Raw genomic sequence first — 13310 nt, forward strand, 5'->3', positions numbered from 1 at the left:
CATGTATGCCATTGAACGTTGGCTTTGAGGTTTCAAACATCCCATTCCCAGTTAGCTCTCTCTGATTCAGGCTGAATCCAGTGTAAGCTCTCAGCTTTGGCCACAGCAGCATGCCTGGCTGCTTTCTCCCATGATGATTGTAGACTGTAACCATCTGGAGTTTTGTAATCCCCCAAACTAAATGTTTCCTTCTTACAGGTTGTTTGGGTCACGGTGTTTTGTCACAACAATGGTAAAGTAAATAAGGCATTTATACAACACTACTCCACTACATATCTACAGTCAGAAATAAGAGTAATGGATGCTAGTGCTTTTTGTTTTTTTCTGTCCAGGATGAGATTGGCTGGTGCCACCCACAGTGGGCGGGTCTTTCTACATCAGTTAACCTAACCTACATGTTCCCTCAGTGGTATATTCAGAGACTTGGATTCCAGGCGAATCTTGAGCTAATCAGGGTGACAATCAGCACTAATGCCTCCCACAGCTTGTCTACTGAGAGGAAAAACTAAAGTCTTCTCAGTGACCCCAAAGCAGCCCACAGGACTCAGTATTTAACCCATACCAGTCACCTTGACATCCCCTTTAAATCCATGTGCACTGATCTATGAAGGTTCTCCTATCAATTTCTTCTGTTTAGAACCTCTCTCTTACCCGGAGAGCCATACATCTTACTTCTTCGTTATTCAAACCTGTGTTCTGTCACAGTGAGACTTTCTTTGACTATTCAATTTAAAGGCACACCCACACCCTCCCTGGTTTGTGTGTGTGTGCATGTGTGTGTGTGTTTTAAAAAAGTTTAAGCCGTTATCTGTACATGCATATGTCTTTGTATGCCACAGGCGTGCATACCACTGGAGGTAAGACATGGGTATAAGAGTCCCTGGAGCTGGAAACTTGGATCCTCCATGTGAGCAGCGCATGCTCTTAACACAGAACCATCTCCAGCTCTTGTGTATTCCCCTTGTTCCAGACAAGCTGGACAGAACAGAAGTGAGCCCAATACAGTACCTGGTCTAATTAATGCTGTGGTCTAATAAAGACACACACACACACACGCAATACAATAAATAAATAAATAAATGCATACATGCATGCATGCATACATACATACATACATACATACATACATACATACATACAGTAGAAAAAGACATAGGGCACACAGAGAAAGAAAATGTAAAGATTTGTGAAGTTCTCTGGAGGGTACTGTGCTGAGGGAGGAGAGGCAGGGAGGGACACTACTGAGGAGCTTTTCCTGACTGTACCTCTCCAATCTGTTCCCCAAAGAGCTTCTGCTGTACAAATGTAGACTAAGCGATGACGTCAAGCCTTGTCCCAGTGGCTCTGCATCCAGCACACCCCCCATCTGCAGGGTGGAAGCACGTTTTTTCACATGATAAAAGTAGGTGACTAGCCAGGCGTGGTGGCACACGCCTTTAATCCCAGTACTGGGGAGGCAGAGGCAGGTAGATTTCTGAGTTCGAGGCCAGCCTGGTCTACAAAGTGAGTTCCAGGACAGCCAGGGCTATACAGAGAAACCCTGTCTCGAACCCCCCATCTCCCCCCAAAAAAGTAGGTGACTCAAATCCTAGCTTTCTGCCTAGTCTTGCCGATTGGCATTCTCCCGAGTCCTTCTCTCTGGATAGATCAGTGTAACATGGGGCAGATGTGTCCATTCAACTACTTTTAAGTATTTTAGATTTGTTAACGTGTGTGCGGATATTTTGATATTTTTGCCTCCATGTATGTATATCCACCACGTGCATTCCTTGTAATCTGGGAGATGTCCTGGAACTGGAGCTTCAGACGGTTGTGAACTTAGCATGTAAGTGCTATGAACTAAACATGGATTCTTTAAGTGCTTTTAACCCACTAGTGAGACATCTCTCCATTCCCATTCAAGTACTTTGAAAGGTAGATACCCCAATCAGGTAGGCAAGAATGATTATTATAACCAAGATTCAAATGACCAGAATATATGATATGGAATTGTATCTCTATATAACAATTTCTGTTTATCCTGCAAATGAATGCTCCAATATTAGGTTGGTTATTCAAATTAATATTTAATTGAATAATTCTGTAACTGGAAGCCTAAGAGTTAAACACTGTGCTCGTCTTATGGCCTATTCACAAATCCTATAGAATATATCCTGTTTTCTCCACTAAGGAAAAGTGAGCCTGGCAGGCAATGCACACACTTAATCCCAGTACCAGAGGTCAGCAGATCTCTGTGAGTTCCAAGCCGACGTAGATAGTGAGTTCTAGGATAGCCAGGGCTATGTAGAAAGACCCTGTCTCAAAAAAATTAAAGAAAAGAAAAGAAAAGAAAAGAAAGAAAAGAAAAATCTGGGTAGATTGCTGTACCTGGAAGATTCCAGGTCTAAAGCTAGTTCTTTCCAAAACCAACCAACGGTTTTCTTTTAAGTGTATGAATGTTTGCCTGCATGTATGTCTGTGCAGCATGTGTGTGCAATGCCCTTGGAGATAAGAACAGGGCATTGGAGCCCCTGAAATGGAAGTTAACTGTTTCTGAACTACTATATGGGTGCTGGGCATCAAACCTGAGCCCTCTGCAGGGGCAGCCAGTGCTCTTGATCACTGAGCCACCTCTCCAGCTACTCATTCTTAACAGGACTGTGTGCATTTCTGCCTGCGTGCTGCTTAGCTGCAAGATCTCATCACGAAGATATGTGAATACGAACTGAAGAAATCCCTTTCGACCAAACATAATATTTGGATGTCAACTTGTATATGCGGAATTACGGTTATTCAGAGACATTTGTCTGGGCAATTTGTGATTGCATTCTAAACTCACTGAAATTAATAAATCAGCTGGTGGCAGTCTGAGTGTAGCATGTTGACGTGGGCAGGTGCACAGCAGGCATGGTATCTAACTGCGGAGCGAGCTTTTGCAAGAACAGAAGAGCTGAAAGTGTGCTATCAGCAATTGCCGAATTCCAAGAAGCAGCTGAAAATCCTTTGAAAACCCCCAGGGTATGAAGGATTCCACTTTATATGAAAATGCAAAACAATTGGATTTCTCAGAGCCGAATCCTTTAACAGTATACGACTTTTATCACTTATTTCTTGATGCTAATCTTTGTTTCTTGCTACTCTGCAAAAAAAAAAAAAAAAATCAAGATGGAAAAACGACTGGATGACAATAAACAAGAGAGAATATTTTTGGGCTAAAGAAAAATGTTTGATCAAAAACTCACCTAAATCAAATGAGTTGTTTTCCAGTTTTGAAAATGCCTGATTTTCCATTTTTATTGTTTAAAAAATATTTTAATTAATTTTTTGATAATGTAATTTGAGGTTTTGGTCATATTCATGCACCCTTCTCTACCTCCTCCTAGATTCCCCGCTCTACCCTCTGCCCAAACTCCCTTATCTTCCAAACATGCTCTCCTTCTACCCAGAGAGTTCAATTTGTGCTGCCTAGATAATCTTGGGTGTGAGGCCTGGACCTAACAGGGGTCAGCCCCTTAAAGAAAACTGACTCCCCCTGTCTCAGAAGCTATCTGTTGCATTAGGTCCTCAGATAGAGGTGGGCAACTTTATGCCCACCTTCCCTTTGTCACGGGATTCCTTACGTCCACTATGTTTTCCTTCAATTATGTACATTCGTTTGAAGTAATTAAGCCAAGGGAGATATATAAGAAACATGACCATTTAAATGCTTATGATTTCAACATTGAACACCAGTTCAGGTACCACTCACGCATAACAAAAATGTTGGCATTTTTTGGAGTATGTTCAGAGAAAGGACGGGTGCTGGACTGACAACAAGAAAGATAAGGTGCTACAAATAATTATAAATGCTACTATCATTAAAACATTAAGCTTCCCTTGAGTTCTGTATAGAACAACAACAAAAAAAAGGAAATGAAATAGAAGAAATGGGTGAACTTCACACGTTTCTTCACCACAAAAGAACTCGTTTCCTGAAATATGTCTATAAGGTTAACAACAACAACAATAACAACAAGAAGCCAGGTATAAAAACAGGATCCTTTGGCTATTTTGTTTGGTTTGTTGATTTTTCACTTAGCTCGCGTGTGGTGCTGCAGGTAGATCTATAACTTTATGCTGGTTAGGTAATTCTGTCTTAAAATACATTGTACTTCAATCTTGGTACCCAGGGAATACCTTCTTTGAAAGACTGAAACGCTCTTCTTCCTATTTCCATGGTGAGCTAGAGGGGTTTTACCGTTATCCCGTCTCTGTGTCACCTTCACGTCCCCTCACTCACGACAGTCATCACAGCTGTGTGGCTCTCTGTTCCGATAGATTTAAAGTCAATACCCGGCTTTCACTTCTTCTTTCTTTGTTCCTAAATTCTTTTCTTTATTTGAGACATCTGAATTTTCTTGTCCAGCGCTCAGAAGGGCTTGTGATGGCTACTCTCTAAATCGTTCCACGCTGGAGCACGTGACCTTACAAACAGGACGGCACAGCAAATACAATGTCATATTTATTCTTTGAGATGTCTTCCCATTCGTGTGTGCGTGTGGACGCTCAGACTTCGGTAGGCACACGGATTACCTAAGACTCCACAGGCTGGCTGCCTCTTTATATAATAAGTATTAATCATATAATTAAACATACAAGTTTGGTTTTGGTTGACCACCCCCCCCCCACTCCCATCCCGGTCCATTTCCCTGCCTGCCCCGCCCCCCACCCCACTGTCATATCACACATCACTTCTGTTGTACTCTCTCGCCACCTTCCCCCTTCAAGCCTTCCCCTCCCCTTACCCTCGTCTTGGGACACTTTCTGGTTTTTGACTGCCCCGTAATTATTCATATAACAAAATGCAGGCATTTAGAAGACTAGAAGGAAAATCTCCTTAACTGGAGCCCTACGAAAGACTCAAAAGCTTGGGGGATGACAGCTGGCCTTCCTGAAGAAGAAAAGCAGGTTTCATCTGGATTCTCCTAGTTAGACTTTAATTGCAGGCGTTCACCTGCCTCAGGGTTTTCTACCTGGATCCCCACTCTGCCATGGCCTCAGGGACAGATCCTTGACCTCCTTAAAGTCCTCGTTCAAAGGTCACTTTTTCTGACGCTTGCTGACTTCCGCCCTTCCTTTGCTTGTTTCAGCCTCACTGAATTTCCCATCAGCCTCACTCCTCAGTAAATCTCGCGAGAGTCGAGGGGTTTTGTTTGTTTGTTTGTTTGTTTTTGTTTTTCTGTCCATCATACAACCTCTAGCATGTGGTACTTAATCGATGTGAGTTGAATTTGTTTGTTTGCTTTTCTTGCTCAGCGCGATGGGGAGGATAGGAACCTTTGGTGGGCTTTTCTACTGCCACCTCTGTTCTTCTCAGTCTCCTCTAGAACCCTCGCCAGAGATTCTGATGAAAGCAGTCATGTATGGAGAGACCTGCCCAAGAGTATGATGAGATTGTAATCCGGAGCCTTCTTAGTCACCCAAGCTACATCTCTAACCTTAGCCAGCTTAGAGTGCTTTATTCAGTGGAGAAGTATAGAAACAACACGCGCCTGCGTGCACGCGCACACACACACACACACATTTATATTCATATATATAAGTATATATAAATATGTATGTGAGAATCACATCCATTTATATAGAGAAACACATACATTAACATATAAGAATATGTAATATGTTCTTAATTTTCTGCACTGTTTTGATGATGGATATACCCACAAAGAGAAACACATACATTAATACTATAAGGACATGTAATATATATTCTTAATTTCTCTGCATTGTTTTGATGGTGAATTAGGCTAGGATGGGAAAAATTTAGGGCACTTGGGAATTAATAAGGTGGGGGATGTAGCTTGGTGTAGAGTGCTTTCTTCTCTACCACAGATTCCTGGGGTCCACCTCTGGCACTGCAGTAACCAGGTGTGGGGTCACCCGCCTGCAATCCCTGTGCTCTGGAGGCAGAAGCAGGAGGAAGAATAATTCGACATCATGCTTAGCTGCAGAGCGGGATGAGCCCTGCCAGTCCTACATAAAAACCCCCGTCGTGAAAAGGGAAGTTCCATTATTTTTAAGCTGATTTTTATTTTATTTTATTTTATTTTAATTAAAGGTATTTTCTGTGCTAGAAATGAAAGCCAAAGCCTTGTGCATGCTGAGCACTGAGCTCCACGGTCAGTCCCTGCCTCCCTCTTTTTCTCTCTCTCTTTCAGTTGCCTTTTCTCCCGATAAGTTCTGCCACGAAGCAAAAGCCATTAGTATGAGTTAACCTTCAGAAAGCAGGTGATTTCTGCAAGTGGCCAAAGAATCCTACAATCGTCAGGGCCTGTTTTATAGACTGTTTCCTGGGACCTCTGAATCCTAGGCACTTTTTTGTGGAAGCCATAATGATTGTACCTCTGTCCTCGATTTCAGGACTACTTAGTCAAACATCAAAACACACCTTACCATCGACAGTTATCATAACGGTGCCTTCGACACTGTCCCAAGTGCTTAATATACACCTTCTTATCCTCAAAGAAGCTCTGTGATTTAGGCAAATTAAAAACCTTTGTTTTCACTGCTGGGGCTGGAAGTGAAGGCTAAGCAAGGGTTCTACCACTAAGCTCCAGCTTCAGGGGTAGGTGTTAAGGAAATGGTGACTCCTTTATAATAAGCCCATGTCCAAGTTCTTACGAATGCATTAGTTAATTAGGAAACACATAAGTTGCTGTAATTGGTTCAGAGGAAAAAAAATTATAAACCACTTCTGTACAGCTGGGAGTGAATTTACGAATTCATGAGCAGAAAGGTAATATTAGCAGCAAGGGGCTAGTATTTATATAGCTTCAAAGTACCCTTTGTTTTGATTTCACTAATAACCTTTTGGGGAAACAAAATAAGCTGATGATGATCAGAAATAGCCCCACCTGTCAGATTTCTCACAAAACCTGATATGACCAGAGGAGTCCCATTTGGCCACTCTAACCTGTTGAACGCAGACTTGAGCTAAGTATCTCCAGGTGTCTGACTAACTAGTTTCTTTCCTTCTTGACCCCTTGAGAAAGGGTTGCTAAGCAGGAAACTCTGGTCAGGGCCAATCACAAGTTCTCTCATTCCACTCTCCCCCTTTGTAATTTGCATAGTGTGCAACAAACACACAGTCCTCTCCTCGGAAAGGAAAGGAAGTCAGCTGCCCCCAAATGCTCTCTTAGAGCTTTAAAATCAGTGCTAACTACAACCCCCCTGAGAGCTGGCAATTCCCTAAATCCCCAAGAAGAGGAGAACTGTATGAAGCCTGGGCAGATACAAGAGATGGAAGGGAAAACCAACCTCACCGCAATAGGACCCACAGGGTCACCAGCGTAAAGGATAACTATTTAGAGCTTTATGATCCTCACAAAGGTGGAACTGGTCACGTTAATCCCACTAGATACTCCCTCCTCCTCGCCACCTGTGAGCCTGGAAAAGCAGCCCCAGTGCTGTCCTTACTGTGAGGTCCCCGCACTGCTTTATGCCGTGTTTGGTTTAAAACCAAAAACCAAAAACAAACAAACACACCAAAAATCTCTTCTCAATAAATCATTGGCTTGCTGGCCTTCTGGGTCTATAAATTCTCTCATTTTTTTTTTTTTGGCATCATAAATTTATTTGAGAGTAACACATGTATGACATGACACATGTATGACAGGACATGTAGGTGGAAGTCAGAGGACATATTGTCGGAGTTCATTCTTTTCTTTGATCATGTGGATCCTAGGGGTGAACTCCGGTTGTTGGGCTCAGTGGCAAACACCTTTATTCACTGACCATCCTTGCCAGCTCCTGCTTATATATATGTCCATGCTAAAGATTGAATAGAGGTTTTTGTGCACACTAGGCAAGTGCTTTCCCAAAGCATATAACCATAGACTATTGTAATGTGACAGACAATACAGAACAAAGCTCACATTTTATAGATAAATAAGAGTCTAAGGTGAAGCAGATTGTCCCAAATCAGAAAACCTGCTATTAGCACACCTGAGAGATTAACAAAGTAAATTAGGGATTTCTCATTAAGTTTTAGTAAGAAGCAGACACCAGTTACGTAGCTTCCCCAAGCAAGATTAGAGACTGTGTTGGTGCCAGGAAGCCTGTTTTCTTCCACTACCCAAAATATCATGAGTTCTCATTACTTAATTATGCAGTTACAATCATTTTAAATTATGAATGTGTTTTCCAACTGTAAGTTTTGTACTGAGCTAATAATTTGATTTAATATATATGCAAGGAGACATTTTCTGGGAAGATACACTCATCAACTGACATTCTCTTTTTAAATTAAGTCAAAATATTCCTCTGCCTTAAAGATACATTATCAAGGGAATTCAATTATAGATGTGGAAGCTGGTTTTGTATAACGAAGGGTGTGCTTGCCATTTAATCCAACAGAGTGCTACAAAGCTTCAATTAAAAGTTCAATCATGGGCGAGGCTCAGGGGCACGAGCCTTTAATCCCAGCACTCATGCAAGAGAAGCAAGCAGGTTTCCCTGAGATCAAAGCCAGCCTAGCTAACATAGTGAATTCCAAGCCCCATAGGTCTAATAGTGAAACCCTGTCTCAAAAAAAACAAAAAGCAAAAAACAAAAAACAAAAACAGAAACAAACAAAAAAAGTGCCATCATGTTCCCATCTGACTCCTAAGTAACAAATTTGTGTTAGAGGAAAGTTATTTTTTTTTTCTCACTTAAGCTGCTACAGGGCATTCAGGCAACATGTAAATATTTTACGATGTTGGGCAGTCCTAGAGATTTACTGAGGTGCTTATTCAGTTTTATATTCTGAATATGACAAAGAAAATAGGCAAAGGACCCTGGGCCAAACAGCTGAAGTAGCTCCATTCAAACTTATACCACTGATGCCCCTTGTTCGATTTGAGAAATGCCCCATCTGATTTGGGGAAGTCAGTTCTTCTTTGATTATGGTCAGTCAACTAGTATTGGAGAAAGGTCGCTTTACTCTTCACTTGATCTCAGTCCAAAGGCCCGGGAGCGATGGCTCTCCAAAATGACCCAAAGGCTAGGGCACACCTGATCAACAGGGAAAACGGTGTCGCAATCGTCGTTTGGAACAGAGCGTGCCTAGCTTTGGGATAATGTTTGCTTGGCTTGAAATAATCCTTTGTGCTAACAAGGGCACAGACTTTTCCAACATTCGGTGATTGTCTTTCCAGGTAGATCTTGCACTGGGGAGAAAGAAAATGTGGGCGAATCGTATCTTCTGCGCATGCCCATTCTTGAAAAGCTGCTTTTAAACCGTCCTTGAGTTCTTGAGGGCTTTTCTTGACAGACAACACATGCACCTGGTTATCTGAAAAAGTGACAGCTGGCTAGGGCCAAACCATAGCCTGTCGTCTGTCATTTAAACAGCACCCAGTAAACCAACGCAAAGTGGGCATTGGGTTATATTATAAAGTCTTAATCTTTAATATCAAAATTCCATAAGCTGGTTGGCTTACATTCCAAGCATCTCCTTCGCTTTTTAAAGGCAGGAACGTGGTTTTGGCTCTGAAATTTTATTTTATTTTGTGAGTGTATGTGTGTGTGCTCATGTGTGTGGGTGTCAGCGAAGCCATAAGAAGGCTTCAAGATCTCCTGGAATTAGAGTTACAGATAGTTGTGAATTATACAATGTAGGTGCTGGAAACCAATCCAGATTCACTTCAAGAGCAGAAAATACTTTTATCTATCGAGCCATCTCTCCAGCCCCTATTTAAACTCTGATTTTTTAAATTATAACGATGGTGATGATGATGGTGATGATGATGGTGGTGGTGGTGATGATGATGTGTGGGTGTGTGTATACATGAATGCAGTACCCAGAGAGGCCAAAAGGGGGCGTGTGATCCTTTGAACTTGGAGCTACATAAAGATGCTTATAAAATTCCAGATGTGGATCTTCGGGGTCAAGTTCTGCTACTCTGCAAGAACAGTATGCCCTCTTGTCTGCTGGGCCATTTTCCCAGCTCCTACATTTTTAATGTTTGTTGTTTTGTTTTTTTTTCCCCCTCTGTATCATTAGAATTGTGTCTGTCTGCCTTTCTGCTACCTCCTTAGCATCTAGTACAGTGTGGCTAAGGATGCACTAGGTAGTAAGCAAATATTTTGTTGAATAAGTGAATGAATCAAATTAAACTGAAGGGATTCAAGATGCCTCTGATAAACCTTACATTATCTTAGTTATAACAGCGTGGAAACGGTACAGCCCAGTTTGAAGCCACGATACTCTGGGATATATTGGCTCAGCTACAGAACAGTCAGTCACATTTACTGGGTTCTAGATTTAATAACTAAGAAGTATGGAATGTTCCGTGGGGCGACGTTGGCCCCACTCTGAGAGCTGCTAAGATGCTCGGTAGCGGCGGGCCCCTGAACATTGCCACGTCTCACACTAAGGGCTCCAGCGGAGCCCATTGTAAGCAAATGGGCTTCCTTAGACCACCCAGACCAGGCAGTCATTTCAGACAAGCTATCTTTGGGTGGAGAGCGGTGAGAGGATGGGAGAAGAGCAAAATCTTATTTAGTGGGGACAATATCCCTCCCATTCCGTGTGTTCAACACATCCGGAGACTTTTACCCATTCTCCAACTCAGTAGCCGCCCTCGGTCATGTGACTTGTCATAGGACAGCTTAGCTCGCAGAGGGTCCATACCTATGGTCCGTAGGACTTTCTCGACTTGAACTTGGGCATGCAGCACTGACAGGTCCCATCATTCAGATCGGAATGAAGCTGGCTGTTGTAGGTGTCCTAGTTTCTGAGACTGACCATGGATGACCGATAACATAGTTTATATCATTTGTTTCCCTTACGGGGGGGAGGGGGGACCCTCCATAGGTCTGAGTTGCTTCTAGATCTCAATCCATGGAATAGATGATGGTAAGGCTTTTATCAGAAAGAAGGGGGGCAGGCTTCTCACCTGGGGGTCTTCCTTCTGCTGAAGAAATACTGGGCAGTGTCCTCCTTGCCGACTCCTCCTGGAAGAGTGGAGTTGACTCCGTGCACACCCATTGTCATGTGTGGCAGGGGTGTGCCACATGTGGCAGGGCTGGTGTCTTGATGAAGGGCATCTTGACATAATCTTTTATTTTGACCTGAAGGTGGCAAAGCGCTGCTCTAAGGATGTCCCAGGATAGCCCTGGTGTAGCAGCTGAGACCTCATTCTTTTCTTTTCTTTTCTTTTTTTCCTTTTTCTTTTTTTCTTTTTTGGATTTTTCGAGACAGGGTTTCTCTGTGTAGCCCTGGCTGTCCTGGAACTCACTTTGTAGACCAGGCTGCCCTCAAACTCAGAAATCTGCCTGCCTCTGCCTCCCGAGTGCTGGGATTAAAAGCGAGAATAAAATATCTTTTTTTTTTCCCCCGAGACAGGGTTTCTCTGTGTAGCCCTGGCTGTCCTGGAACTCACTCTGTAGAGCAGGCTGGCCTCGAACTCAGAAATCCACCTGCCTCTGCCTCTCAAGTGGTGGGTTTAAAGGCGTGCACCACCACTGCCTGGCAAAATATCATTTTTTATAAAAATTATTTCAAATTATATGGCTGGAGATATGGCTTAGCAGTTGAGAGCAGTTATATTGTGCTAATGGGTTTGGTTTTTAAACCTGAGTTTGGTTTTCAATATTCACAAGGAGGTTCACAACTACCTTGAACCCCAGTTTCAGAGGCTCTGGCACCCCCTTCTGGCCTCTATGGACATTACACATATATATGTGCTGCACATAAACAGGCAGGTAAAACATAAAGATAAGTAAATACTTTTTATTGTTGAAACAAATTTCTGATGTTGTAAACTGTTTTCTTTTATTCTCTTTTTTGTTTCTTTTTTAATAATCTGTTTTCTTATATAGACATGATATGAAATTATAGTCTAGCACACAAAAAGTGACAGGATTGAGTTAGCAGGGAATGTTATATACTTATAGAGGAAATGTGGGCATGCATTTACACAAAACAAATGTTTTCAGATATAGCTATGTGGCTGTCTTGTTATTTGTGGGACCGAAAAGGAAGTCAATCGGTAGATTTCTCTAAAGGTTTTGTATTTGTCATAGGAAATTAATGTAGGCACCTATTAGGATAAGCTACCATTCATTTAATGGAGTATCATATATGTACATATATCTCTATGTCATATGTATAATACATTAAACTAAAATGCTGTACTGTAATCTAAAGTGTGTAATATACGTGTGTGTGTTTTAAAGAGTAGGTTGAGTTAGCCCTTCTGTTATGTTTTATTTTAATTTTCCCTTTAATTTTATATTATGTGTATGAGTATTTTGCCTGCATGTATAAGATCTGTGCCTGGTGCCCTCAGAGGCCAAAAGAGAGCATTGGATCCCCTGGGTCAGGAGTTACAGACGGTTGTGAGCCACCAAGTGAGTTCTGGGAACCTTGGTTAACTAGTACTCTTAACTGTGGAGCCATCTTTCTAGCCTGTATTATGTTGGTTCTGTTTGTTTGGCTTGGTTTTTAAGATGTGTTTTTAACTGTAATTATGTATATACATGTGTGGTGGTGGTAGGGTGAGTGCACACATCAGAAGAGGGCATAAGACCGTCTGAAGTTGGAGTTGTGATCCATCCAACTTAAGCTCTGGAAAGAAAACTCAGGTCTTCTGACAAACAGTCTGTGCTCTTAACCACTGAGAAATCTCTTCAGCCCTCCCTCTGTCTTAGTCAGGGCTTCTAGTGTTGTGACAAAACACTATGACCAAAAATCAAGTCGGGGAGAAAAATGATTTATTTGGCTTATGCTTCGATATTGCTCTGCATCATTGAAGGAATTAAAACAGGGCAAGAACCTAGAGGCAGGAGCTGATGCAGAGGCCATGGAGAGATCCTGCTTCCTGGCTTGCTCATCCTTGCAGCCTACTTTCTTATAGAGCCAAGAACTACCAGCCCAGGGAATGGCACTACAATGGGCAGGGCCCTTCCCCTATCAATCACTAATTAAGAAAAAAAGTTTCCAGCTGCATCTTATGGCAGTATTTTTCTCAGTTGAGGTTCCCTTCTCTAGATGACTCCAGCTTGTATGGCAAGTTGGCATAAGCCTCGCCAGCACAGCCTCTATTATGGCTTCAGATTATGGTAATATGATCACTAGTTTGCAAAGTAATACTCTGAAAAGACATCCTGTCAGTCATCGATGGTAGGCAGTTTCCGGGAAGGCGATAATTTATGTATGGGACATAATGACTTTGAAACATTAAAACAGTTAGACAGCTTCTGGAGGTTCCCAGGGATAGATTGTTTGCCTGGCACATGAAAGACTCTAGAGCTAATCTTCAGCACCGCAAAATAAACAAACCAACAAACAAAACATCAGAAAGGAA

Source organism: Mus caroli, unplaced genomic scaffold (assembly GCF_978045245.1).
Source record: "Mus caroli unplaced genomic scaffold, Mus_caroli_1 scaffold_13, whole genome shotgun sequence".
NCBI lineage: Eukaryota > Metazoa > Chordata > Mammalia > Rodentia > Muridae > Mus > Mus caroli.